Genomic DNA, 26,606 nt, shown 5'->3' with positions numbered 1-26,606 from the left:
TCGCCAATAATAAAATCGTTCGTTAATCGTAAATCCGTCGGAAAATCGATTTTCTTTGAATTGGGTCGCGGCCGAAATTACCCGTATAAAAAATTGGACATAAATTTTTCAGATTCGCACAGCGTTTTCCCATTTCGCTAATTGAACGGAACACATAAAATCTCTCCTCCTCTTTCCCTTTTGAATTTCGCGGAAAATTTTCTAATTCAGACGTGACGTACGCTTTTCACACACGACTAAAATTTAAACATGTAACATGCAAAATCGCCCTTATGGTAAAATATCCGTTTTGTGCATTTTGGAAGTGCACTGCCCATTATTTGCATTGACCCGTATGTTTGTATGCACGCGCTTAGTAATTCGTTCGCATTTCAATTGACCCTTTTTGCTCGTTTTCGCATTTGAGTAGTATTTTCTGATGCGCAGTTAGATACTTTTTTATGAATACAGCATCACAAAAGTCACGTTTGTACTACCTATATGTAAATATGTATGTACAGAAGTTGATTTGTTACTTAGATTTCGACCTCGCCAATGAACGATACCTTTTATTATACCCGTAATACATCAACTCGTCAATGTGAACTATTTCATATTATTTGACGTATCGACATGTCAAATGGAGTGTGTCAAACACGTCGGTTGTGATTAGTTCGTCAAGTAGAACATAATCGCTTTGGAAACCCCTTTCAAATCGGTGTCCCAATATCATGTAGTTTAGAGTAGGTGTAAAGATTGTAAAGTTTTCTCGTATAAACATGAGAAATCACTTATTTAGGATTTAAAACAGGATATTTATTCAGATTTCTTATCCGATTCATCAACAACCAGCATGCACAATTAAGTAATTGCAACTGTTTAAGTCGGTCGAGAATTGGTAGAGCGCATGCGCAAAACAATGTGCTAAGGTTCGTCCAGACTTGCGAATATGACAATGACGAACACGGAATTTCTAGTTTTCTTTTGAAATACTGTGATCATCATGTTTGCCTAGTCTAGACTAGTCTTTAGTGGTTTACATGATAACTATTTTTAGATAGACTTTTGCAAAATTTCCAAGATTTTGCAATGATGGCTAGAGGTAGGACCGGAAGCGTTCTTTTTCCAGGAAACAGGGCGTTTTGGGTTTATTTTCCAGGAAACAGGGCAAACTACAAAGCTAGAGGGCAAAAAAAAAGGTTTATCATAAAAATGAACAATGCACTGCGAACAATGAACAATGAACGGCGAAAACGTCCGCTCTTTGATGATGACCTCTCGACATGCAGCGACCTACCCGAACTCGAATCATCCGCCCGTACTATTCAATCGTGTAGATCAGGGTTGCCAGATTTCCAAAATCACAGATTGGGACATTCACTATTTCGAACGATCAGAAAATAAAAAGAAGTTTAAGAATTAATGAAGAAATTAAGAAAAAAATATTTTTAATTAAATTATAATGTATGTAAATAAGTACATAAGTAAGTATGTATATATGTATGTAGATGAGAACATATAAAAAATAGTCACTTAATGATTCACAGAAATCATAGTTATTAAAATTTATGGGATACCATTACAGGAATTACATTTTGGTTTTATGCAAAGATTTATATAATCAAAACAGTTTATTAACAGTTATTTTCCTAGCTTTTAGCTTGTATCAAAATATGTTCGCCAACTTTGATTGAAAAAATTTTTCTTAAGTCATTACAATTGCATTAATTCAGCTTCTTGGGTTTTTAATAATAATATATTTCTCTCCTTTCTCCAGGTTGCACTCATTAGACTAAATATTCTTTCGCAAATTGCAATGGAATGTATAATTGAGATGTGGGCCACAATTTTATACAAATTATTGCAAGCGGAATGATCTTTAAAAAATATATTATCCATTTCTCATACAATGTTTTTTTTTGTTTGCTTCAGTAAAAATTGTTTAGTAAATATAGAAGGTCAACATTGCAAATAATATTATGTTAATTCTGCATTTGAAGAAAATTCGATTTTCATGTTTGGTTTTTGGACGAGACTTTGATGGATTGAAGTTTGTTACTTTTGAAGTCAAACCATTTCTACATATTTACATAAATTTTTGTACATATACAAATTTATTTAAGTCGGGATTTCCAGAGGCAATGCGGGACTCGGGATTTGTCTGTTGAACTCGGGACAGTCCCGCTCAAATAGGGACGTCTGGCAACCCTGTCTACACATTAGAATCCAGATAATTTGCCACATGTATAAACGCCGAAATACCCTCTTTCAAAAGCATCGCACATTTTTAATCAAATATATTTCATACAATGCTATAATTATCATTCATTCAATAGAGATGTTTACTTTAAGCTTTTTTTTTACAGTTCATACATATGTAGTTACATGTATGCAAATAACGGGTCTCATCAACTGATAAACATCTAAACGCTCGCGCAAAAAATATCATATTAGAAAAATACCACATGAACGTATGATATTCTGTTGGTTAATTAAAAGCGCAACCGAAACACCGTTATCATCTAGTGGGGTGTTTAAACTGACGATTCGGAACTTGCACGAAATTTCACCGCGGCCAATTTAAATTGGCCAATTTCGACCGGAAGTGCAGGTATACGTACTTATGCATATGCGAATGGAACAGGTTGATGTGTTTAAATTGCGTTCACATGCGGATTGCACGCGCGCATATTGCGGAACGGGCCAACAAGCCAGACGGGACAAATTGAGCACATACTCCCCTCGGAATACTCACACTTGGAACACCCTCTGAATTAGGGTGAACTAAATTTCGTTTCCACCACCCCCTCATCCGAGAGTTGGTGGTCGTTATTGGGTCAATCTGTTGCGGAAACATCGAAGAAAAATTATCAGTTTGCGAAAATGGCCTCGGTCTTCTTAGTTTTTTTGTTATTGTATATTTTATCCCCCCTCTATCTTTCTATCTTTTTTTTTCTTGGAATGAAAGTAATTTTTCTCACTCTGTAAGTCATAAAACATAACGAAGAAATGTATCCTGGCGTAATAAAAACGAATTACAAATGCTTACTTAGCCGCAGTGATTGCTCCGTTAGTGTAGGTAGCGTTTTGATTATGATAAAAGTCCAAAAAAAGACAAACTCCATTCAATGTTTCATTGAATATATGTATGTATGTATGTATACTCTTAACTACGTTTTACTTGGTCAACAAAATCAGTCTTGATTTGTTGAATCTGAAATACTCGATATAGTCTGGTCTCTTGGGTGCTTTCTTTCTGATGTGCGAAACTTTTAATGCAGTCTTGAGTGCATCAAACTAAAATTTGAGCAATTGTACATACTTTCTCCCATGCTCTTTCATGAAAAGTTCAGATACATTCAGAATGATATGCTTTAAATAGGGGCGTTAATCCTGTTTTGATTTTGAGGCGATACTTTTCCATTATTAATTCGATTTATCTCTAGTAGGTAGTAGAAAGTGCAATGTATTCAACGAATGTGCAATTCATCTCCCAACGGCTGTAGAATTTGTCGATGCAATTGTTTGGGTGACAGACTAGTAGGTAGCAGGTGCAAACTCTTTCTAAGATTAGACTCTAATCTAAATTGGGCGATTTCTTTTTCGATTTGGTGTTGTAAATTCTCTAGCATATCGTGGATGACGATCTTAATTGTCGATAAGTCAGGGAATAAATCGCTCCGTCTATTGGCTCTTTAGTTTTGAAACTTTTCCATACAGACAGCTAAAATATTCATTCTGTCTATCAAATCAGTCACTTTTCATCCAGTTATTTTCGGACGTAATAGGAAACCACTGGAGGAATACTTTGATACATGCCAGACAGTAAAATTTCTATCAGCTGCTCTCAAAATACGACTACCCCCTCCTTTTTCTATATAAATCAAGCCAGGTCACATTTTATTCCTAATTATTTTTCATTCGATAGTAGGAACTTTTCTTGTCGTTAATTAAAGTACTGAGTCTGTTTCTTATTTTTTCTTGTTTTGTTTGTTTGTTTGTTTGTTGTATCTGAAGTAAGCTCGCAGTCGAGGACATTAATAAATTAACGCGCCACTTCCTTTGTAGTGGGATTCATTAGCGGGATGCTGATGGCAGAGTGAGAAAAAGGAATTAAAGAAACGTATCCGTTAAACCGTTATATAATTGAAATGTCTCACTGTGAATCTTTTCCAAGTCTTACCTGGATGTCGGCCCATTAAGTCAAACTTAAAGTAACTTCAATATTGAAAGTCTTGTTTGTACAATACAGGGTTTACAATGTTTCGTAACCCTTGGAAAGGGAATTCCGAGAAACGTATTCGATATCGACCTCTTTACTGAGTACTCAGTGTAATTGCAATTGACATTCTCTTGGGTCTCGTCGCTTAATGAGCACTTCATGTATGTATAATCATCGTCGACAATTAATTTGGTAGCAATTTTTGGATAGCCAACTCCAATTGGCTTGATTATATTAAATTTGATTAGTTTTCTGTTTCTTAACTCAAAATAGTACATACTAGTTCTGGGTATAAACCTACTGGAGAGCTCAAACATGATTGCTGTGCGTTGAAGTGATGCAAAATTGTTTTTTTTTTAAATTTTTAAATTTTTTTTTTAATAACTGACATCTAATGTATCGATTCATTGAAATATTGACCTGTATTGTGAAAGTCAAGCCGACGGATGTGCGTGTGGTTTACTTAGTGTGAGACAACGTAAAATAGTTTATATAAAAGCAATATCATATAATTACATACATATGTATGTATGTAAATTAGAATATGTATAATGTTTTTTTTTACTTGTTCTAGGTAAGGATGGCTTTTCCGAGTTTTCACACTTCAACTGCAATTTATAAAAAATTGGTTACCCACGTTTGAACCAATTAATTACAATCTTTCTTTTCGATTCCTCGTCTTTGGTAAGAATAACCAATTGAACTTTTCTGTTATTTTTTTTGTCTAAACCAAAAAAACAAAAACAAAAATTGTACATCAACGGCCGCTTAACCTAACCTACATGAAATAAATCATGTGTTTTATAAATATTGCCTGAGATGTTAAGTGAAATGCCAGCTCTATAGCTCGGCGGTTGCATTAATGCTAACCACCGAGTGGTTCTTGGGCTTAAGTCCTGGGTTGACCTCGATTGAAAATATTGTATTTGGAGTATTTTTGCATTGATGCTGGTCAAACTTGGATATTTTTGGCTATATGTGAAAGTTTAATACCATATATGTCAATTTGGAGGCCACCCGTAAGGGCAATTTTATTTTACATGCAGTGTTATAACGATGAATCTGTATTATCAAAGTCAAGTCAATGTATGGACGTGCGGCTTACTTCGTGCAATTGATAACGTATATTTCGAAGGTTATCCTTACGCTACTTCCGCTCGTATAGTACACACTACATACATACGTTTCATTGATGTATATGTACTTAGAAGTCTATTGACGTAGGCTTCATTAAGCACCCGTAATTATCTATTATGATGATACGTATTATATTCGTGGCAAATTAGGCACGCGCGTCGTCTATTTGCCATACCTTATGTTGAAAATTTGCATCAATTTCACGTAATGATTCGATCCGCAATACGTAAGCGAAATAAGAATTGCTTACCCAGCTCTTCTTTTCCTCGGTCGGATTTATTACAGCGAAATAAGCAGTCGAGTCCTTCAGTCGCTCAACTTCCTTGTTCTCCCTGGGAATTCTCTCGTCGTCGTCGTCGTCGTCGTCGTAGGTATGTATGTTTGTATTTATTACGAAATGGTTCGTTCGATGCGTGAAATATGTAGAGGTGTTTGACCCGGTAGATGGAGAGATGATGATGATGATGGAGAGTCGGCTCGTTCAGCTGGTAACAACAATCAAATTACATCTCCCACCTACTGCTCTACGAATGGCTCGTGATTTGTTACTGTCGCTCGGATCGAGGATGGGGAAGCTGGCGATTGATTCTTTCCTACTTCCTAATGCCACGCTTTTAAATTGGATTCTAAAGTTTTGGAGGAGTTGGGTTTGAAAAATTGTCGAAAGCCGATTCCGAGTGTAGAACTTCTCAATTGAGTAAAATCTAGTATCTGGCTCAATTGGATGGGATGAAATAAAAAGGCAATGATCCAAACTTTAGACACTAACGTCATCCAATTAGTTGTCTTATTCACCGGCTTCAATCATTCGAGCGATAAATTAGTAGGTAAGTGTATAATATCCTAATTTTGTGTGTATTCGTCCAAGGTCTATTTGATAAAAGTTTTCTTTGGTTCAAATCAGTTGTACAATGTTTCGCTTGCAGTCTCCTAGTGACAAACTAGTAAGTAGTGGGTAGCAGGTTTTTTAAGGTTTCAAAATTTTATTAAATAAAATGTCAAATTTTTTAGTTTTATTTTAGTTACGACCTTTTTGCAAAAACAATTTTGATCTATTATCTTATCCTATCAATTAATCATCTAGTCATATCTAGATTGTCCTACTAAAGTTGGGCAACTCCTCTGTCGATATTGTAAGATCTGGTTGTCAGGAGACATTAGCGCTAGAGTAAAATAAGACTCGTTTAAAACAATGCTTACTCGGTGCAGCGTCATAACGATCGAATCGTTCGTTAAGCGTCACACGTACAAGATGACAACTCAACCATTCTTCTACTCATGCATGCCAACCTAATCATTTAAACATGCATTTTTCCAGGCTAGAAAACTAAATCCCACAATATGATGTAATAAATTCACTAGTTACGATAAAATAAATCCATCCGTATATTGAAGCGATAAGACAGCTCATGCTGCTATGTGTAGATGTTTCCGTTGCCTGATCTGACGACGGAATTATCTAAATGGTAAAATCACAGGACCGCCCACATTTTCATGTGGAAATATTTGCATTGCTTTATACAACAATAAATACCGAAAACTCTTTACTGTAGTATAGTACAAACCACCCCGCCAAATGTGAATACGGGTGGTATCAGTGTAACTACGCAGGGTTGATTGATATGTGAGTATGTACATGTAGATGTAAGGCGAGAGTGAGGGGGCGCTTATCAGAGCGGTAAAATTTATATTAGTCTTTTTATAATAAGTATAATACAAAAGAGACTAGAGGACGGGTATACGTGTAAGCACATTTCGTTTCACGATTTCCGCAATCATTTTTAAAAAAGTCAATAAAATTTATTTTTTACTAAAATAAATTTTAAAAATCGTACAAGTGACCTATACAAGTGGCCTTTGCCATTTTAATTTATCTACGTATTAGGTGGGGCTCCTCACCAGTTAAATATAGCTTCTTCAACACCTTGTTTCTGTTGTTTTTATTGCGCATTTCATGTTTGCACACATTGTTATGCACATTCGATTGTTGCGAGCGGGTCAATGAATATTCAGATGGCGTAACATACGCCAACTCATTCACCGTTTTGTTTCGATTAAATTTATATTAAACATCATATATTCAAAAATTACACGTTCGTTTGCTCTTATTATTCAAATTGGGTTCGAAAAGTGTGGATGGTTGGATTCATACGGTCGGTTACGTCGTTTTGGGGGTGGGGGTGTTGATGGAAAATTACCATAGAAATTAGCGAGTCGACTAGTCACGGTATTGTGGAGGTTTAAGTAAAACAACGCGAGGTTAATTATTAATTAGGTATGTCGACGTAACGATCTGGCTTTCGTGATTTAGATGAAATTCTTCGATTATAAACACGTGTATGATTAATTAAGTTGGCTGAAATTTCGCAAGGAATATTAAATTACTTTTGTGTATTTCGAGTTGTGCCGATTGGCTGCCGCTCGTCTCATTCGGGATGAGACGAGAGTGTCAATAAATTTGAATTAATTTGGAATTTAAATTTGCTTTTTATTCCGTTTTTTTTTTTGCAATATTTATTCAACTTGTAAAAATTTGGATGTTTTATTATATAAGCACAAAAAAATTATTTGACGCAAGCGTTCGTGCCAGAATATATTCAGCAAGATTTTTTTATATTTTAAAGTCTGAAATTACATAAATTTGAAACCCACCGATAAAAAAAGTAACTCATTATTCAATTCTCATTTTAAAATTATTTTATAGTCACTTATATAACATTATATATGACGATATTTACTTGTTTAACGTACATATTATATACAAAATGAAAAAAAAATCAGGTGAGAGTACGCACGCTAGACGTGAAATTTTTGAAAAAGTGGAAATGATTAACAGGTACGTTTCGTTTCACTATTTCCGTAACCGTTTTCCGATTAATCGCCCCCAAAGAAGTTTTAACTTCAAAAACGGTCCAGCAATGACTGAATATTAATATTTGTTTGAATATTTATCTTGGACTTTTAAATTTTAACATGATTATTTCAAGGGAGGTACCTACATATATATGTATGTTATATATGTATGTACATATGTATCAGTGGCGTGCCGTGGATATCTATGTTTTTTATTGCAAAGCCTTACTTACGTATGCGCGATCAGGATACAAGGGGACTCGGTATGACGTCATCTAGTCCCCTTATATCCTGCTCGCGCACAAGTAAAGCTGTGCGACAAAAATAGGGAGATTTCCACGGCACGCCACGCCACTTGTATGTATGTATGTATATAGGTTTTTTTTAATTCCTCTGAACTCCTTTCGTGTTTTTTTTTTCAAATACTCTTGTTAAAAAAAATCTTACTCGTTTGAAACATATTAAATGAATTTTTTAAAAATGCAAATAATTTTATTTAATGCATTATTGATTATTTGTGCATTAAATATGTTCATGTCATCATCGTTTACAGCCATTCGCCATCCGCTGCTGGATGAAAGCCTCTCCAACACACTTTCATTCTTCTCTGTTTTGGGCAACCCTCATCCATCTCATCTCAAACATTTTTCCAATTACATCCACTCATATCCCCTGTGGCTTTCCGCGCACCCTTTTACATCCTCTCGGGTACCATTCGTGCACTTCTTTCGTTCATCTATCCTCCGTTCTTCTAGCTACGTGACTCGCCCATTGCCATTTCAATCAGTAATGTATTGTATATCATATATACATACATTCATATAATGGTTGAAAAGAAAAAAATCGGTGGTAGATATAATTCGTAGCTGATTATACGCGGGAATTTAATATCAGAATGACCGAGTTTTACTGTATACATATTGTATTTCAAATTAAATTAATATTAAAAACTCACATTATGCTCTCCACTCCACTGAACAGTGAAACGGTACAATTCAGGGCTTCATCTTCGACATTTTAATCATCATACCGGTTGATTCCATTAACCGGTTATTAGGTATGAACAACAACTACCGTATAATAAATACATACACACAAGTATATGCGTATATATGTACATACCATTTTTTTATTGAACAGTGTGTAAAACAATCCATCATTTTTGCTTGTAAACGATTGGTCGCGCTTATAGGACGTCCAATGAAAACGTCCACACGTTAATTTTGTTTAAAAATAAACAAGTTTCGTAGGGGAAATAAACAAGTTTCGTCCCCTACAAAACCAATAAACAAATATTGGTTTTGTAGGGGACATTTCAATATTGCTGTAATGAATGAAATGGAAAAATCGCAATTTTGCATTAATGTAGTCGTCGACCTCACGCAGGCCGATCTAATAAATAAATCGTGTTTGCCGCGATATTGCTCCGAAATTGATGCTGATGTTTGAAATGAGAATGTAAAAAAAAGAAGAAAACGGAAAAGCGAAGAGGGGAAAATGCCGACTTTTCCCCTCTTCTTATTACAAAAATTATAATATTGCTTTGGCATATTATAATGCCGAGCAGAGGCGCCGCACCGTTTATTTTAATTATTATTAGATTTTGAATAAAAAAAATCATTTCGGCCTTGAACTTAGAATTAAAACTTATTTGCCACTTATTTATTAAACACTAGCGCAATATTGCTTTTTTATCGCGACATTAAAGTTCACTAATGATCTCCACGCACACCATGCTTATTATCAGTGTTTTATTTTATTTCATTGACTTTGGTCTACTTTTTTATATTATTGCGGAATGAATTAGCGATTACGTATTATTTTTACAAATTATGTTACTCGTTTGTCATTTTAATTTGACTAGTTTATTTTCATTACGAACTAGCAAAAAACATCCAGCTCTGCTTGGGTTGAAATTCTGTAACAGCATAGTGTACTGGTAGAGCTATTGCATACCACTAGTGAGGTTGTGGGTTCAAGTCCCAGCCAAATATGCTGCTGGTGAGGTCTTGTGGCTATTAAAAAAACACGGATCTACCGCCTCCTGTTAGAATTTAGATATATCTAGATTATTCTAGCTTGATTGGTATCCTCCCCCTCAATTTCTCACAAATTCGAGTTATTAGCATGTCGAATTTTTTGAATATTATTAATGATACTACATAATATATTTCTCTCAAATTAGCTGTGTATCCATTTTTTTTTTATTGTCCATAGATGTCTCGAAATTATATTCTAAATGTTGCTAGTTTTCATGTACAAAAATTATCTAACCATGTGTCGTCTTGGGGTAATTCCTGTTATGGCAAAAGTGATGCATTTATGTGTGTAGTAAAAAAATAAATAAATTCATATATTATATAAATTGGAATTGTAATTTTGTATTTTAATTTCATTGTAATTTTTGATTTCGTGTTATCAAGGCTTTGTTAAAAATATTAAACTGAAGTCGTTGTAATTTATATGATTATATTTCATTATGAAATGAAACATTTCTAATACTATGCTTAGTTGAGCAATTTATATCAGCCAATCTTTTGTGGGAAAAAAAATTCTTTCAAATTCTTTTCAAAACAGATTAATATAAAAGATTAACCATTGATGAAATAATAAGCCGTAATACAGTTAAAACTTCTGATCAGTTATTTAATGATAGCTTGGATGCTTAAAAGACGCAATACGGACGATAATATCGTAATAAGTTGTACAAGTAATTATTTATACTGTACATATGTAGCTTTCTTCAGTACTGATAACTTTTCCTACCGAATAAAGTCCAAGAGCGTTAATCATTTTAATAATTTTTACAACTAATCGGAAGAAAAATCACCTTCTGTGTGACAAAATCTTTCCTATTTTGTGTTCATATCTACTTTCTTCTTACATGTATATATGTATATACCTATATGTAAGTAAATACTCAGTAGACAAAACCTATGAGCATTAATCTCTACAATTAATTGTACAGCAAATCGCACATCCAATTTTTTTGCACCAAAAAGATGGCACTGATCAAAAATTTTGAACCACTTCCACTATTCAGGTCGCTTTGATATCTTACCGATATACGGGGGGTTAGCTAACATTGAAGTAAAGTAATGTCTTCAACATGAAGCTAAAGGGGTTTAATCATTAACCAAATCATTAAAAATCAGATGGAAGCGGGACAGCTAGCTTCCCAAACACTTCATAATTTAATCATGAAGAAGTGGTAAAAAGACGTGTATTTTTTTAACTCTTAAACCGGCACGGTACTCTAATGAAGTATCTCGATCGAAGCTTTTATTTTACATAGCTCGATTACTGAAGACGAATTCCGTCCATTAGTCCAGCACTCGAAGCCATCATCGATCCGATTACATCCGCTTATTGCGAGATAACCGATTCGCCAGAACAATGCCGGTTAATTTCGACATCGGCAAAGTATACACATTATATACAACAAAAGACACTGTCGAGTGTGTACACTAGGCGGCTCTCTTTGTATCAGGTCCGCTTTTCAGCACATTTCAGAGATAAATCCCCTCGAACCGGTCGTTCCGGATTTTCGTCGGCGCTCTAATCCGCAACCCCGTCCTCGATTCCGCGATTCTAATGATGTTACGCCATCGGCCGAATTAATTGTTGCGCAATGTTTGTCCAACGGGGTTGGTTTTGGTTGTGCAATTAACGGGCCAGTCGTCGAGTACGTGCCGGATCGCGAATTTTCAGGATTTTATCCGGAAAACGTGTGTGCTCGAATGTTTCGCGCGTACGTGCTCCAAATGCAACTTGTTGAACCGCTCGTACATTAATATTTATTTTACGGGTTGTCCGCAAATAGACGAGAGGCTGAGAAAACTATTCACTCCGAGCGTTGTAATTCGCGCCAAACTTTTTTGTTTGGTTACTACATACTACTTTGTAATTTATGTGCTTGGAATTGCGATGTGGGTTTTGACCACTCGTAGGCAGGGCTGAGCTTTGCTGGTGTTCTTAATTTTTGATAAAATAAACATACAATTGAAGTTCGAACTTAGATCTTGATGTAAAGAAGTGACGCAGCGCAGCACAGCAGAGTTGGTGCAAAAGGCAACTTTGATAATAATTGGCCGCGCTGCGTCGCTGCAGTGCAGTGCTGCCTAGTGCGGTCAGACCTTAATAGGCGGAACTGCAGAAAAGATTGTCTGCTATAAATTGCTCAACTAAGCGTAGTATTAGAAATGTTTCATTTCATATTGAAATATAATCATATAAATTACAACGTCATCCATAGTGCTAATCTATTTAACAGAACCTAGATAACACGAAATTAAAAATTACAATTTAATTAAATTACAAAATTACAATTCCAATTTATATAGTAATCTATGAATTTATTAGTTTTTTTATTACATACATACATATTATGCATCACATGTGCCATAACTGGAATTACCCCAAAGCGACACATATGGTTACATTATTTTTGTACATAGAATACAATAGAGACATCAATGGACAAAAAAAAAAATGGATACACAGCAAATTTGAGAGAAATACATTATGTAGTACCATTTATAATATTCAAAATTTCGACATGCCGATAACTCAAATGTGCGAGAGACTGAGGGGGAGGATACCGATTTATTGGATACTTGACAACAATCAAGCTAGAAAAATCGGAACTGCAGTGCAGTTCCGCCTAGTGGGTTCAGGCCTTAAAGCTTAGACTGGCGACACTGCGCGTCAGAGTCCTCTTGCACCAACTCTGATGTGCTGTGCTGCGTCGCTGCAGCGCACTGTCGCCTAGTGCGTTCAGATCTTTAGTGGCAACAAAATGTTCGTGTTGGTGTCACGTCAACTCGCAGCCACAGTTTTTCGTTTCATTTTTAACTCGGAAGCTTCACGTCTATTGTGTGTAGTCTCCTCTCTCTCTCTCTGTCTTAAACCGGGCTGGATACAGTACCACACATTTGATGAGCTCGTGACGTTCTCATCAACACGAGCCGATGGCGCAAGCCCCCGTTTCCACAGCTTTCGTTCCCAAGCGAGATGTTCAGTCCGCTATTGTGACATTTGCCATTTTAAAATGCTTTGGAGGCTCGCGGAGGGCTCGCCGCTTCAAACAACGCCGACGAGCCAACTGCGAGCCTCCTTTGATTTGTCGCAAAAACTGAAAAACTGACAGATTGCTACGATTTCATCTTGAAGGCTCGTGTCGCGCTCGCGAACCAAATAAATGAGGCGTCCACACTCTATCGACTCGGCTACAGTTACAACTCGCAAGTGAGTATCCGGTTATATACACATGTACATACCTGATTTTTATTTTATTATTTTTGTTTAATAAGTTATAGAATTCAACATTTGTTGGCATCCGCGTTGGCTTTTACATTGGATTGCAATTCGATGCTCAATACAAACAGTTAATAGAACTTTCTCGTATTTTACATTCAGCGAGGGTTTATCGCAGCCCTGTGCAAAATTTAAACGTTTTTGTGTAAAATTCAGTTAAGTCCTAAAAAGTTAACTCCTACTTTTTCAATTTGTTGATTGCGACTCATCGATTCTTGACACATTTCCGTTGAAGTGTCACTTGTACTTCTCGTTTACTTGACAACTCCTGGAAGTGGATGATTAAATACAGAGGGGGAGGGCTGTGTATTAAAATAAAATAAGCTTACAACGTATTATTTTTTATTTTCTATTTATTTATAGAATTTTAAAATTTTCTTTTATAAAAAAAAAAAAAAACGTTTCAATTTTGTTTTTGGTCTGAGAAATTGTTTACTATGGTGCCATTTGAGTTGCCCTAAGTGACACCTGTGGGTTTTTAACTTATACATATGTATATAAATTTATGATTTTAAAATTTTTGAAATCATATTCAAATAGTGAAGACATAGGGATGATGGTTTTTGCCAATTTTATGAGAAAATCTGATAAATTGACAAAATCTGATAGGAAACGTTTGCCTTGGAGTCACAAATATCCAAGTCTGACCAGTAGTAAAATTCTACTATAGAAATACTTCCGAATAAATTATTTTCCATCGAGGACAACACAGGGCTAGATCTCCATGGTTAACATTAACGTAACCACCGGGTTATGCTGCTGGTTATAATTCTGTAAATGTTGGGGTGAAATCGAGTATGGTTGAAGAATAACCTTTTAGCACTCACTGGAAACAAGATATGCAATGGTTTTTATTTCACTCTTTCAATTCCTTCTTCAATGTCAGAAAATGGCCTGTAGTTGCAAAAACGAAAAAAAACTCAACAAAAAGGAATTCTCACTTTTGTTGAAACGGTCACCGTTCGGAAAACGCGATAAAAAGTATTAATTTCTCATTCATTCCTTAATTTATCCGTTAACTAAATTGTACAGTCAGGTACGTTACAACAATTTAGACTGTGAACCCTCGTTATCCTTGCGGACACTTTGGAGACCTCCTCTCCATTTCCTTTATCACCCGCCCTTCTCCCCTTTTACCTTAATTTGTATCTCTCTCTTTATTGCGACCGATTGTGAAAAGTTACGTCGGCAAATGTACGTTTGATGTGCTTCTCAAATATTTATCAGCGAACTTTGCTACTGACGCTACCCGAGTAGTACTTGGGACTAACCGCGTGACGTCACGCTTCTCAATAATGGCGTCCGAGCTCTATTTTATCATCCTAAATATGTAGATTGTTCCCAATGCAAACGTTCTCTACGTTTACATTTTTATATAATTTATTATAGATTTAAAATTAATTCCATATACGTATAATCGCAACCGTGGACAGCATTAAGAGGGCTGGACAGCAGCGCCTTGTCCATACAAACGTACTATACTTCTACCTTCCTCAATTATGGCACTAGATAAATTATTTTTTAATATGCTATGGATATCCACCATTGGGGTGCATCTATCGTTTTATTTTTTTGATTAATTATTTTTTATATGAGCTTGGAGCCGCCAAACATCTATAAAATCGGCTCTTTTTTACACCCACGAAACGAGTCCAGCGTGCTTATTTAACGATGGATTTAAATAAAATACGCTGATAGATGCACAGAAAGTATCTTTCTCATACCGATGATGACATTTTTTTAAAAATTGGTCCAGTTTTGGAGGAGAAAATAGTAGAATACGAAACCTCAATTTAATCATTTTAAAATACGTTTTATCTGGTCGAAGCGCAACTGTCGCATTCACTCAATATATATATTGATATATATTGTCGCATTCACTCAATATATACATACACTCAATATATATATTTTGGAATTCCTGTTATGCCACAATGGTCTGTTTAAAATAAATAAATATATATCGAAGAAAGGAACGGTAACAAAATTAAGGTTTCGGGTGTACAGCCCTCTTAACTGACATCAATTCATTTTTGCTTACGTTCGTGAGTAGTATTGTGCGCATGCGCAAATAAATTTCTAACGAAAACTTCATTTTCCATTTCATCTATACTCCTTCGTCTGAAGATCGTTTATTTATGTATTATTATTTAAATTATCACCCAGCTCTGCTTAAATTCAAATTTTGCGTACAAATATATAATACATTTATTTAATAAATTGTAATTGCAAATTAAATAATATTTGATTACTATTTGGCTTTAACTGCTCAAATTAGTTTGATAGCAAGGCAAACTTTCCTTTTTTACAAGCTTTTTATTGGCTTCACTCTTATTAATTATTTCCATGAAATTCCTGCCCGTCGAAAATTTGTGCTCTGATTTTGAACCACTTCCACTATGTAGATCGCTTTGATATTTTACTTATATAGGGGGCTAGCTAACATTGTATAAGATAATGTCTCCGACATGATGCTAGAGGAGTTTAGGCATCAACGAACTCATTATAAATTACATTGGAATCAAGGGTCAAATCGAAGCGATGACAGCTAGCTATCCAAGCGCGGCTTTCTACCGCCCCTTTACAAGTCAATTAAACAGTGGTAAAATTTTTTCACTCAATTATTAGACATACAAGACGGCGAAGACAAACGTTGCCCGCATTGCTCTCGCCGGTTTTCGGTTTTTTGAAAGATGGTCAAAAAGCCTGTTTTTCGGTTTCGGTTTAAGCCGTCTTGGTAGCCCTAATGTACATATGTATGTATATATGGATGTTCGCATTTATGGACTCATTATTAATCGGAGATTTATAGGCTTAGGCCTGTTAAAACGTGCAATGCTTTTGTAAACGCATTCGTTATTTATTGGTTGATTTTCGTTTGCTTTTGATGTGCCTATCTGTATGGTTGCGATATATTATTTACACACAGTCGGGGATAAGAGTGACGCAAGTCGTTATCTTTAACCTTAGCCATGTTTAACTAGCGCGTGTGTAGTTACCGTGTAAAATTTTAATATTGTAACGGCGGTGAAAAATGGATTCGAACGAAGAGAAACGGTTCTGAAATGTCGTAAGTACGCTATCATATTCATAACCGTTCGAATGGTAATTTTCCAAGACACATGTGCACATCAGATAAGTGTCCCATTTCATATGAATGCTATCTTCAATCGGTTCGATCGAATCAATAGGTTAAATGTGATTCTCACGACAAAGTGTAGTGTAAAATGTTCGCCATTTTATGAATTAACAAGTGATATAAATTTTGTGCTCGTCCATGTATGTAGTAGGGGATATATTTTTTGCACTATAGGAACGTGTACAATATGTACGACCGACCATTCCTGTCATATTTGACGGGTTAATTCACTGGTTCGATATCTATCATTTTAAAGCCGGGTATAGACGAGGTTAATTACAGTGTTAGCCTTGTGATGTGCTGCATATATTCAATGGTATGTATGTTATTTCATCTCGTGTATCGATTTTGGGTATTGTTTGAATATGCTTTGTATGTGTGCACATATTAAAAATATGTGAGAACACGGTTGGGCATTGTGTGGTGTTGAGGAAATCTATTTTGGCAATTCTTAATAAATGTTATTAACAATATTAATAAATCGTCTTGGATCAGGGGCTCCCAATCGATGAGAAATTCCCCCAGGGGGGGGGGGGAGCTTAGATTTCCAGGTGATGAATTGCTAAATTTCTTGGATTATTTTCTTAAGCTGGATTCAATGTGTGGTTTCAAGAAAAAAATCGGAGCATTATTGAAGCTTCTTATGTTGTAGCACTAGAGATAGCAAAGCCAAAATTGGGAAAAATATCAAATCCTGTGCTCTCAACGGTGAAAATTGTGCTAGGAAGTTTTATTTATATTTTTACTTTATCTATGTATGTAGGTATGTATAGGTACAATAGATGAAGTTTTGTGATCAGGCGAAAATTCCAACTCGAGATTTAGTCTCATTTGGTTAGTGGTTTGGGAGATAATTGAATTCCAGAACTTAAAAAAAGAGGACACTATAAGGGGAGGTACCATTTTCGGTCAATTTAAAATTTTTCAAGTTTCTTGTATGTCTCAGTTCGATAGGACTAACGATGTTTAAAAAATAAACAGACACACACACACACACACACAGTGCGTATGTGATCAGTGATCAATTCTGAGTTCGAAATCAATCAAAATCTCGACTTCGAATTTTCGCATGATCTCAAAACTTCATCTATCGTTACTACGTACATAGATAAAGTAAAAATATTGGTGTAAAATGTTTAAATTAATTAAAAAAGGGGGGAGGGAGGTTTATAATCTGAACAATGCTGAAAAGAGGAATGGAGCAAAGAAGATTGGATAGGCCTGTCTTAAGAGTATTATCGTAGTGGTATCGAAAATTGCGTGCTCTCGTCAACGTACGCTAATTTACAAATTAATAACCCTTTTCGTATTTACTCGGAAGTTTGATTTCTACCGTGTGCGGTCTCAAACGTATTGGATACTTTAAAGTGAAAATTTCCTCATCCACTGTAGACTGAATTGAATTTATGCCGCTGAACATGTTACGAAACGTTGCACCCCTACTGCTCTACGCCGTTGAGCTGAATTGAGGTGCTGAGGTGACTACTTATATTACCTCAATACCTAATGTAGGTTTTTTGTAAATAAGTTTCACTTCGGTAGCGTGTAATGTAAATACGTACACAGTCGATCGTATTTGTATGGGAAGCGACAATATTAAAATTTCGAAGTTTCTCACAAGTATGAACAACGTAGCAAAGCGATTTTTTCACGCCAACATTTTGTCTTTAAATCTTTAGGAAACCTACTTTAAAGGTGTCGACATATTGTGTTTCATCCTCGATGTTGTTGCCTTGTACATTTTTATTTGAGTTTTTCTTATCATTGATATAATAATAATAATATTCGCGCTTGTTGTTTAGTCTAGAATTGTAGGCATACTGAATTTCAGTTTTTTTTTTTTGTATATATCTGATATTGTGCAAATATTTGCCGGGTCGTTATCGCGTGTACGTTGTGTGTGTGTGTGTGTGTGTGTTAAATTTTCCACGGGTGTGTGTTGTTTTGCTGTAATATACCCTTGCTAGTATTGTTTTCCATACGCTTTGTCGTATCGACGGGGTGTGTTCTCGTTCCAGGGCCGCGCCGAGCAACAGTTGTCGGGGGCGGCAGGTAATACTCCTCTCCCCGCTGCCTGGCAACCGCCCCTTTCCCGTGGGAATTTATCTCGCTCTGTGAGAAAACATGGGGAATACGACCGTGCGGTTCCCACGGACGACGGATCGCCATTATACCCAAATATTTCCCCGGGAACCCTGTTTTTTTATGTCTTCTTCTTTCTTCTCCCTCTTCGTCGTATTATTTTGCATATTGTGTTGATCCGCGTTCATTGGGAAAATTGCTCGGTTGTTGTTTTCGGATTTTTTATTTATTTATTTGAATCTGGCCGGTCAATTAGAGCCGGGGCGTTTAACCGGAATGAAAAATTTTAAACGGAATTCAATTGTAGACAAAAAAAAATTTGCTATACATATATTTTTTGATATACGACACCATTGAAGTTGTAGCGATACAGGCAGGTTTTGGAACATGATTAGATCGCTAACTTCAAATCGTTTGTTGACACAAACATCCACGGTGTGTGGCATTCACAAATAACTAACTGATAAAACATGTTTCAATCTGCAAAATTTGCACACGGTGAATTCAAAACCGCAAATTTTGTCGTAAATTTTTCACTTTATATGAAACCAAACTCGTATATGTATATTTATGGATGCGCGTATTTACATTTATGATTGCAAATACGAATAAATCAAATTTGTTTGCACAACCATACATTTTACATTTATCCGTTTGTCCATACCAAAGAATTAATATGCCAAACATGTAAAAAACATATTCTATTCAGTATGTGTACAAAAATAAATAAATTTTTTGACAATGGAATCCTTATTGAGCTTTTGTCGCATAGTGTAGTAGTAAATTCATTGAAATGTGTGTTCCATAATAATTATTTGCATACCAGAAAAATGCATATTCGTAGTCAAGTTGCAACATTCGAATAAAGTGTTTAAATAAGTATGTTTTTAATTAAAGTTTGAACTTTTTTACCGAAGAGAAAAATTCTAATGTGAAACTAAACGCCTTATGGTAAGAACACACTTAAAAGTACGGCACTGCACCCCGAGGTACACTCCAGCTGTGCTAGGCGTATTTTAAAGTCATTTTACTATTTTTTTTAGTATTTGGGAAAGGTGGTATAGCTGATGGACCCAATTTTATATATTTCCATGATGCAATTGGTTGTTTTAATCATATTCTAACAGTGGTGACATGGTGGGTGAAATGGTTCTCGCCAATTTTATAAGCATCCTTTTCAACAATCAAATTAAATTAATTGCCTAACTCTGATAGGAAAAGATCGACTTGGGAGTCACAAATGTCCAAGTCTGACCAGCAGCATTACAGAAATACTCGAAATAAATTATTTTAAATCGAGCTCAACCCACGGGATCGAAGCCGGTAACTGAGGACTAATATAATTTATTAATTTTTAATAAAAATTTCTCTTAGATTTCTTCAAATATGGGAATCACCGTTAGTGACACTCAATACAAGGATGAAATATCACCGAAAACACTAGGGGGTGAGTTTTGGTTTGCAATGCCATATCATAGTTCAGGCGTGCTAGCGGTTTTTTGCACGTGGAAAGCTATTAAAAAAAACACGTGCCGCGTACCACTGTGAGCGTATGCACCTTTAGTTTGTTGATTTTGGAAAGCTCGACAACTTCCGCTTGGCCTATGCCGTTTCGATGCGCCTTCGGTATTCGTGTGTCGCTCGCTTGTCCTGTTTAAGAATTATTATATTTCTACGCTTGAAAAAATCATTTTTGAGACATTCTCATCCTTAAAATTCCAGCTTTACTGTTTACAACCAAATTTACTGTTTTGTAAAAAATATATATATATATATATATATACATATATTTCTCTATATATTTTTTTGTGAACATCATTGGAATTAACGATGTTTCGTTTATTACGGTCATTCACGATAGTACAGAATTTAATAGATTTTTCACACAATATTGAAGCAAAAATTCACGCCAATAAGCCAACTAATTTAATTATTAATTTTCATTGCTCTATACAACGATGTATAATATTATACATCGTAATAAGTACATGCATTATTTTATGTGTAATTATAATTTTGTATAGACCTCAATATACATACATATAATACAACGCCATATTAGGTACTCTACAAAATCTGCGTGTATTTGACGGTATATACATTATTCCGTTAGAGAATAAAGACCTTCACACTTCACATACGATCTAGCCGAAGATGTGTGCCTAATATAATATTACGAAAATTAGGATATACAAATTAAACAGTCGACTTATGACAACGTAGCGCCGATGTTAATTATAATTCCCTTGTAAAACACCAGGGATTGGAGATAGGAGCGTCTCCGTGGGTGTAAAATTATGTAAATTATTGCGAGATGGAGGTGGAAAGAGAGAGCCAGCCCATTCGTATCGGCTTGGCCGATTGGCGTAGGTAACAACCACCCCCATATTCCCCCAAAATACAAAGTCCAACCCCGTGTCGCTCTCATCTCATGCGATTAAAGCAAAACGACAGCGCGGGTGCAGGGATCAAAGGAAAAATGCTAATATTTTCGATACTTATTGAGGAAAGGCGCCTAGGCTTGATTGCCAATCGTGTTTTGCGACGCTCATGTTTTCGCAAATCGACTCAAATGTTTTTGTGTTGTTGTTGTTGATATCTGGTGTGGGAGAGATTTAAAATTTCCTGGAAATTTTATATAATGAGGTAGCAAATCAAGATAAGCGCACTATCTATTAACATACACACATGTGTGTTCTGTTCCGTACTGTATTTTATTTATTTATTTTTAATTAAATTTATATTTTATTATGATGCCATTACCTTTGAGTGACACTTAGAGGTTATGGAATTAAACTTGAAAATTTAAGAATATAAATTTGGAATCATATTAAAATAGTAAATTTGGAATCATATTCAAATAGTAAATTTGGAATCATATGCAAATTTGATGAGGAACCGTTTCAACAATGAAATCAGACAAATTGACAAACTCGTGCGCCAAATTACTAGGCGTTGCTCGGATGTAAAAAGTGTAATAAGCAAATTTTATACAAAATGTTATAGTATGAATGTATGTTCTTAGCTAGATTGGTGATTGCAAATTGAAAACTGTAAATTTGCATAACGGCCAAACAACCAAATATGTATATTTTTATTTTATGTATAATTTTTTACTAACTTCTTCTTACTTTCACTTATTACCTTAATGCCATTGCAGGTTGCCCCTGAGTGACATCTATGATATCAATCTTGTACATTTTAATTGTACATATTTAAATAGTGGTGACAAATTGTAGGTAGAATAGTTTTTGCCAATTTGATGAGAAACCGTTTCAACAATGAAATCAGATAAATGGACCAATTCTGGTAAGAAACGATCGACTTGGAGTCATAAATATCCAAGTCTGGCCAGAAATACTCCGAATACATTTCCTTCAATCGAGGTCAACCCTGGGCTTGAACCCGGGAACCTCTCGGTGGTTAGCATTAACGCAACCACGACTTATACTGATGGCCAATGTCATCGTACATGAAAACACCCTACATTAAACAAAAGTGAAATTCATTTAAGGTAAGACACGAGGCGCGCCCAGAAATACATGCATACAATGCGACCAAGGAAATACAAAAGTAAAAGCCCCACTCACGTTGACATTTGTGTCAATTATTGTCATCGAAATCCCGAGTGTGCATCACGTTAACGTGATTCACGTCACTGAAATGCTTTATCTGTAACACGTGTTGATAGCAGTTGCAATAAAGCTACCGGAATCTTTGAGTAATGGTGACTCGATTGGAATATTTATACATTTGAACTGAAAAATCGTCTAATTTAAAATTGCATAAACATTTGTGACAGCCTTGATGATATGCGAGCAGTATAGCTTGGTGGTTGCGTTAATGCTCACCACCGTAAGAACCCTGGGTTGAGCTCGATTCAAAAGATTTTTTTCGTAGGTATTTCTGTAATGCTGTTGTCGATCAGTACAGTAATTCGTTGGGTCATAAATCCGTGACGTCATAGAACAAATTATTCGATTTTTTCGATTCAAAGGATTCGAAGTCCCCGGGGGCGAAGGCTCCGGGCGGCGACGGCGCCGATGGTGAAGGTGCCTTCGCGCTGGGGGGGGGGGGGGGGGGCGCCGGATTCTGGTATACATATAATATCGAAAGAGACATATATGTCTGTATATATGTTTGTTTGTTCGTGAAAGTCAATTTAATAAAAAAAAACATGAGTATTCAAATAAATTTATATAAAATATAACTAATCAAAGAAATCAAATGAAATAAAATGTTTACTATTAGTTTAGTCATGTTTAAGCGGTTTATATTACAAATACCGAGCGAAGCCGGGTAAAACCACTAGTAACATATAACTTTATTTTAATTCGTGTATCAATTCCTGTCCGAAGTCACCCGTTTAAATCAACGGGCGCAACACTAGTATGTAATAAAACAAGTTTAAAAATGTTTACGGTCGCCTCAATTGATTGATATATTCTGTTTACGATTAGCTTTTCGTGAACTTTTTGATCGCCCTACATGTTTTTCTCTCTCCATTCGTCAAGTGGTCGCGACGGATTCTGCGTGTGCTTCAAATGTTTATCGACCGGATTGAATAATTGAGATAATACGTAGTAATTAGAATTCGCGTCGAGTGATTTTCACGGAATTTCGATTTAACAATACGTTACGAATTTCTCACGTCTTGTGATATCATCGTTTTAAATTCGTGTGGAGATTTTTTTTAATTGTCTTATTCGATCCAAGGCTTCCGATTGTGCACAACAATGCTGCATTCCGGTCTACGTATGTAAGTTTTGTGAAAATCATTTGTTCATTGAAGATTGCAAATTTTTTTTAAGAAATTAGAAAAAAATAAATAAAACGTATATGTAATCGAATTTCTTTCTCTCGATTACACTGAGCAACAAAACATCACGTTTTTGAGTTACCAGAGCGGAGACTAACCAATCTTTACTAAGTTTGACCCACTGAATTCGTATATGATATTGATTTTTCAAAAGCCAAAAAACTGTAAAAATCGCGGATTTTCTGTCTCCGCTCGGGTATTTTATTTTGTTGCTCCGTGTTATTAAGAGAGACAGGCCCAACCATATTATTTCTTATTATTATAAACCTATTTGGGTACCTTGATTTTATTTCAATACATATTTTTTTCTGAAAATTTGTCTAGTATATCCAAATGTAGCCGAGATTGTTTGAGATGACGTTAATATCAAATTTCACATATTTAATCAGGTAAAATGACATAAATCATCATCTGAATTAAATTGTGTTCATTCAGTTTGATTAAAATTCATTAAAAATAGCAATAAATAAAATAACTTTTGACTATGTAATTCGATGAAAATTATTTTCTGTTAAATGTAAAAGCTAACTTATTATATACATATATGTATGTAAATGATAAAAGCAGCAGCAGTATAATTGTGTTCATTATTATCAAATTGTATACGTATGATTTTGCAATGTTTTTGAAATTTGCAAATGTCAAAACATACTTATGCGTACTAGGTCAATTAGGCAACGCTAAATCGACGATTTTCCTTTGTTGTTATTTCTTATCGTATTTTCTAATTTATTTTTTCGACGAATTTATCTTTTCGTTATTTTATTTTTTCTCTCTGAAACGACTTAAGCCCGTTAAAACTTCAGCGATTTCGGACAGGTTTACTTTTTTTTGTTAAATTCAACTTCGGAATACTAATACAAAAACGAGCCACTTTTCGGTTAAATTTTTCCATTATTTTTCCTCATTTCCTTATCGCCACGCTTTTTTCAATATATTATTCAGGCCGCAATTAGGACGCCTAAGGGTTAAAAACTTTATTAGCGTTTGAAATTCTCATTTGCAATCTACGCGAGTATGTAGTGTACGAATATGTAGTATCTCGTTATACGCTCCAGTATTATATGCCTTCGGGGAATGAAAATGTTAACTGAATCAGGGTTATAAGGGTTAATTATTGTACGGAGGCTTGCCGTTAACTAACGTTATAATTTATTATTTTGCTATTTACGTGCGTCGTTAGAACGCTGTTTTTTAATTTGTTTTCCGCGCTGTACATAATAAATTCTTAAAGTCACTACTTTTTCATAGGCGTACATACGGGACTATCGAAAATATAATACATTATTTAGAAAATACCTTATTTTAACGAGAAATTTCCAAGAAGCATATATTACGAAAAGCACTACAAAATTATATTAAACAGGATAGAAATTTAAAAATCAGTTTTAAAACAGTATGTCAATTTAACTTTTTTTATAAATTCGGCTAATTTGATATGAATTTTTAACGTATTTTTGAAATATTATTATTTATTATAAGATATTTTGTGATAAGTTTATACATTTTATTAAAAAAGTTTGATATTTGTACTAAAACCTTAAGCCCATTTTTATTAAACCTTATATGTATAATAATATGACTATTTGATACATCTATCCAATATTATTATATGTCAACCTTCACAGGTCGTAATACTCCGTTTTATCATCATTATTCAAAGTGAGTGCCGGCCGCAAGGCTTAACAGATTCACCACGTTATTTACAGTATTATCTATGCAAAATTTGCTTCTTTTTTATTTTAAATTACCCAATGACAAAGTATTATAACCGATCTTTAGTCAAATGAATTTATTTAAAAATTTCTTGTACAATATGAATAATTTGTGATGGCTATTTTATTTCTAGCAGTCGTGAAAAAAGTTGATAATTTCAAATTAGTAAAAACATGTTCAGGTATATAAATAGTCATAATTATCTAGTAAATCTTTATATAATCTTAAGATAATCTAGATAGTCCAGGTATACAAATATGAACCCCTATACATTTGCTAGTTTTTTCAATATTTACATATATTATTAATTAAAAATAAATATATGTGATTTAAATGCTTAATCGGAGTACGAGTCCTTCCGACTCCACAGCCCTTTATTTTAGCTGCAATTTGTTTTTGTATAATTAAAGTATATGTACAAGTATTACAAATATACATAAGTAGTAAAACAATTTAAACATATTTATTTGTATATGCATATAAAAATACTTGTCCGCTATACGAATCCATAGCTATCAAATTAGGGTCACCAAATTTGGTGCTATATACATAGCCCGTTGGCAGGATTTGGGAGGGGTTGGAGCCCGGGATCGAAGAACTCTCATATAAAAATGCTCGAGCAATGCCGGGAATAATTCAGAATTGCCTATCTAGTATTCTATAAAAAAATGAATTGACCCCCCTCCCTTCTTTCAAAAAGCTGTTTACGGTTGTATCCTCAACGAGAGTCAATAAAAGCTACTTACGTTGGATAAGTGGTATCTGAGTGCTTGGATACCATATCAATTAAACAACATTCAGTACTTGCAATATGAAAGTGTTATTCATTAACAGTAATAAAGTTTTATCGAGTTCCAATTTTTTTTTTTTTTTTGATAAAGATATTCATTATCTGTAAAACTGTATAACTTATTGGGTGTTTTCGCATGGTATTTATTTTGAAATGTATGTATTTCTTTGAAATGTAATATTAAACGGATACTGTTTTTGTTTTAATTCTATCGTACAGAAATTGGAAAGTAAACAAACAGTGTAACCACGGTTAAAATAAACGTAAACCATTGATCCAATTAATACCCAATTTTCTTGTAATTTTAACCGGAGTCATCGCACGCGTAAAATTCTCAAACCGTGTTTCTACATTTTAACGACCTCAAACACAAAGCATCCCATACACGTCGAGTATTTATAGACGTATCTATTCTACAATGTGCGGGCTGTTCTTCGCGTCTACAAATACCCATCTTTACAAGAGTATAATCGGATGGTTCTATTCGGATTCTTTTTTTTTCTCATCTGTAAGTATGTACTTGGTCTGATTCTGAAGCCCACATCCGGTTGAA

At 34.9% G+C, this 26,606-nt stretch overlaps 2 protein-coding genes across 5 annotated transcripts in view; one reads left to right on the top strand and one right to left on the bottom strand.

Annotated features, from left to right (window-relative positions):
* The window catches only part of LOC143915452 (uncharacterized), a 668,062-nt gene that overhangs the window by 449,033 nt on the left and 192,423 nt on the right, over positions 1-26,606 (bottom strand). The window lies entirely within an intron of this gene.
* Positions 1-26,606, top strand: part of krz (beta-arrestin protein kurtz) — an 89,676-nt gene that overhangs the window by 2,223 nt on the left and 60,847 nt on the right. Inside the window, exon 1 of one of the 4 annotated variants that reach the window (XM_077436210.1) lies at positions 23,233-23,487. The exons of the other annotated variants lie outside the window; for them this stretch is intronic. The gene's annotated coding sequence lies outside the window, so the exon portion shown is untranslated. Of the gene's footprint in view, positions 1-23,232; positions 23,488-26,606 lie in introns of those variants that run through there. 4 annotated transcript variants of the gene reach the window in all.

The sequence above is a fragment of the Arctopsyche grandis genome, chromosome 8 (genome assembly GCF_051622035.1).
Source record: "Arctopsyche grandis isolate Sample6627 chromosome 8, ASM5162203v2, whole genome shotgun sequence".
Lineage (NCBI taxonomy): Eukaryota > Metazoa > Arthropoda > Insecta > Trichoptera > Hydropsychidae > Arctopsyche > Arctopsyche grandis.
This window is presented reverse-complemented; position numbering and strand designations above follow the sequence as displayed.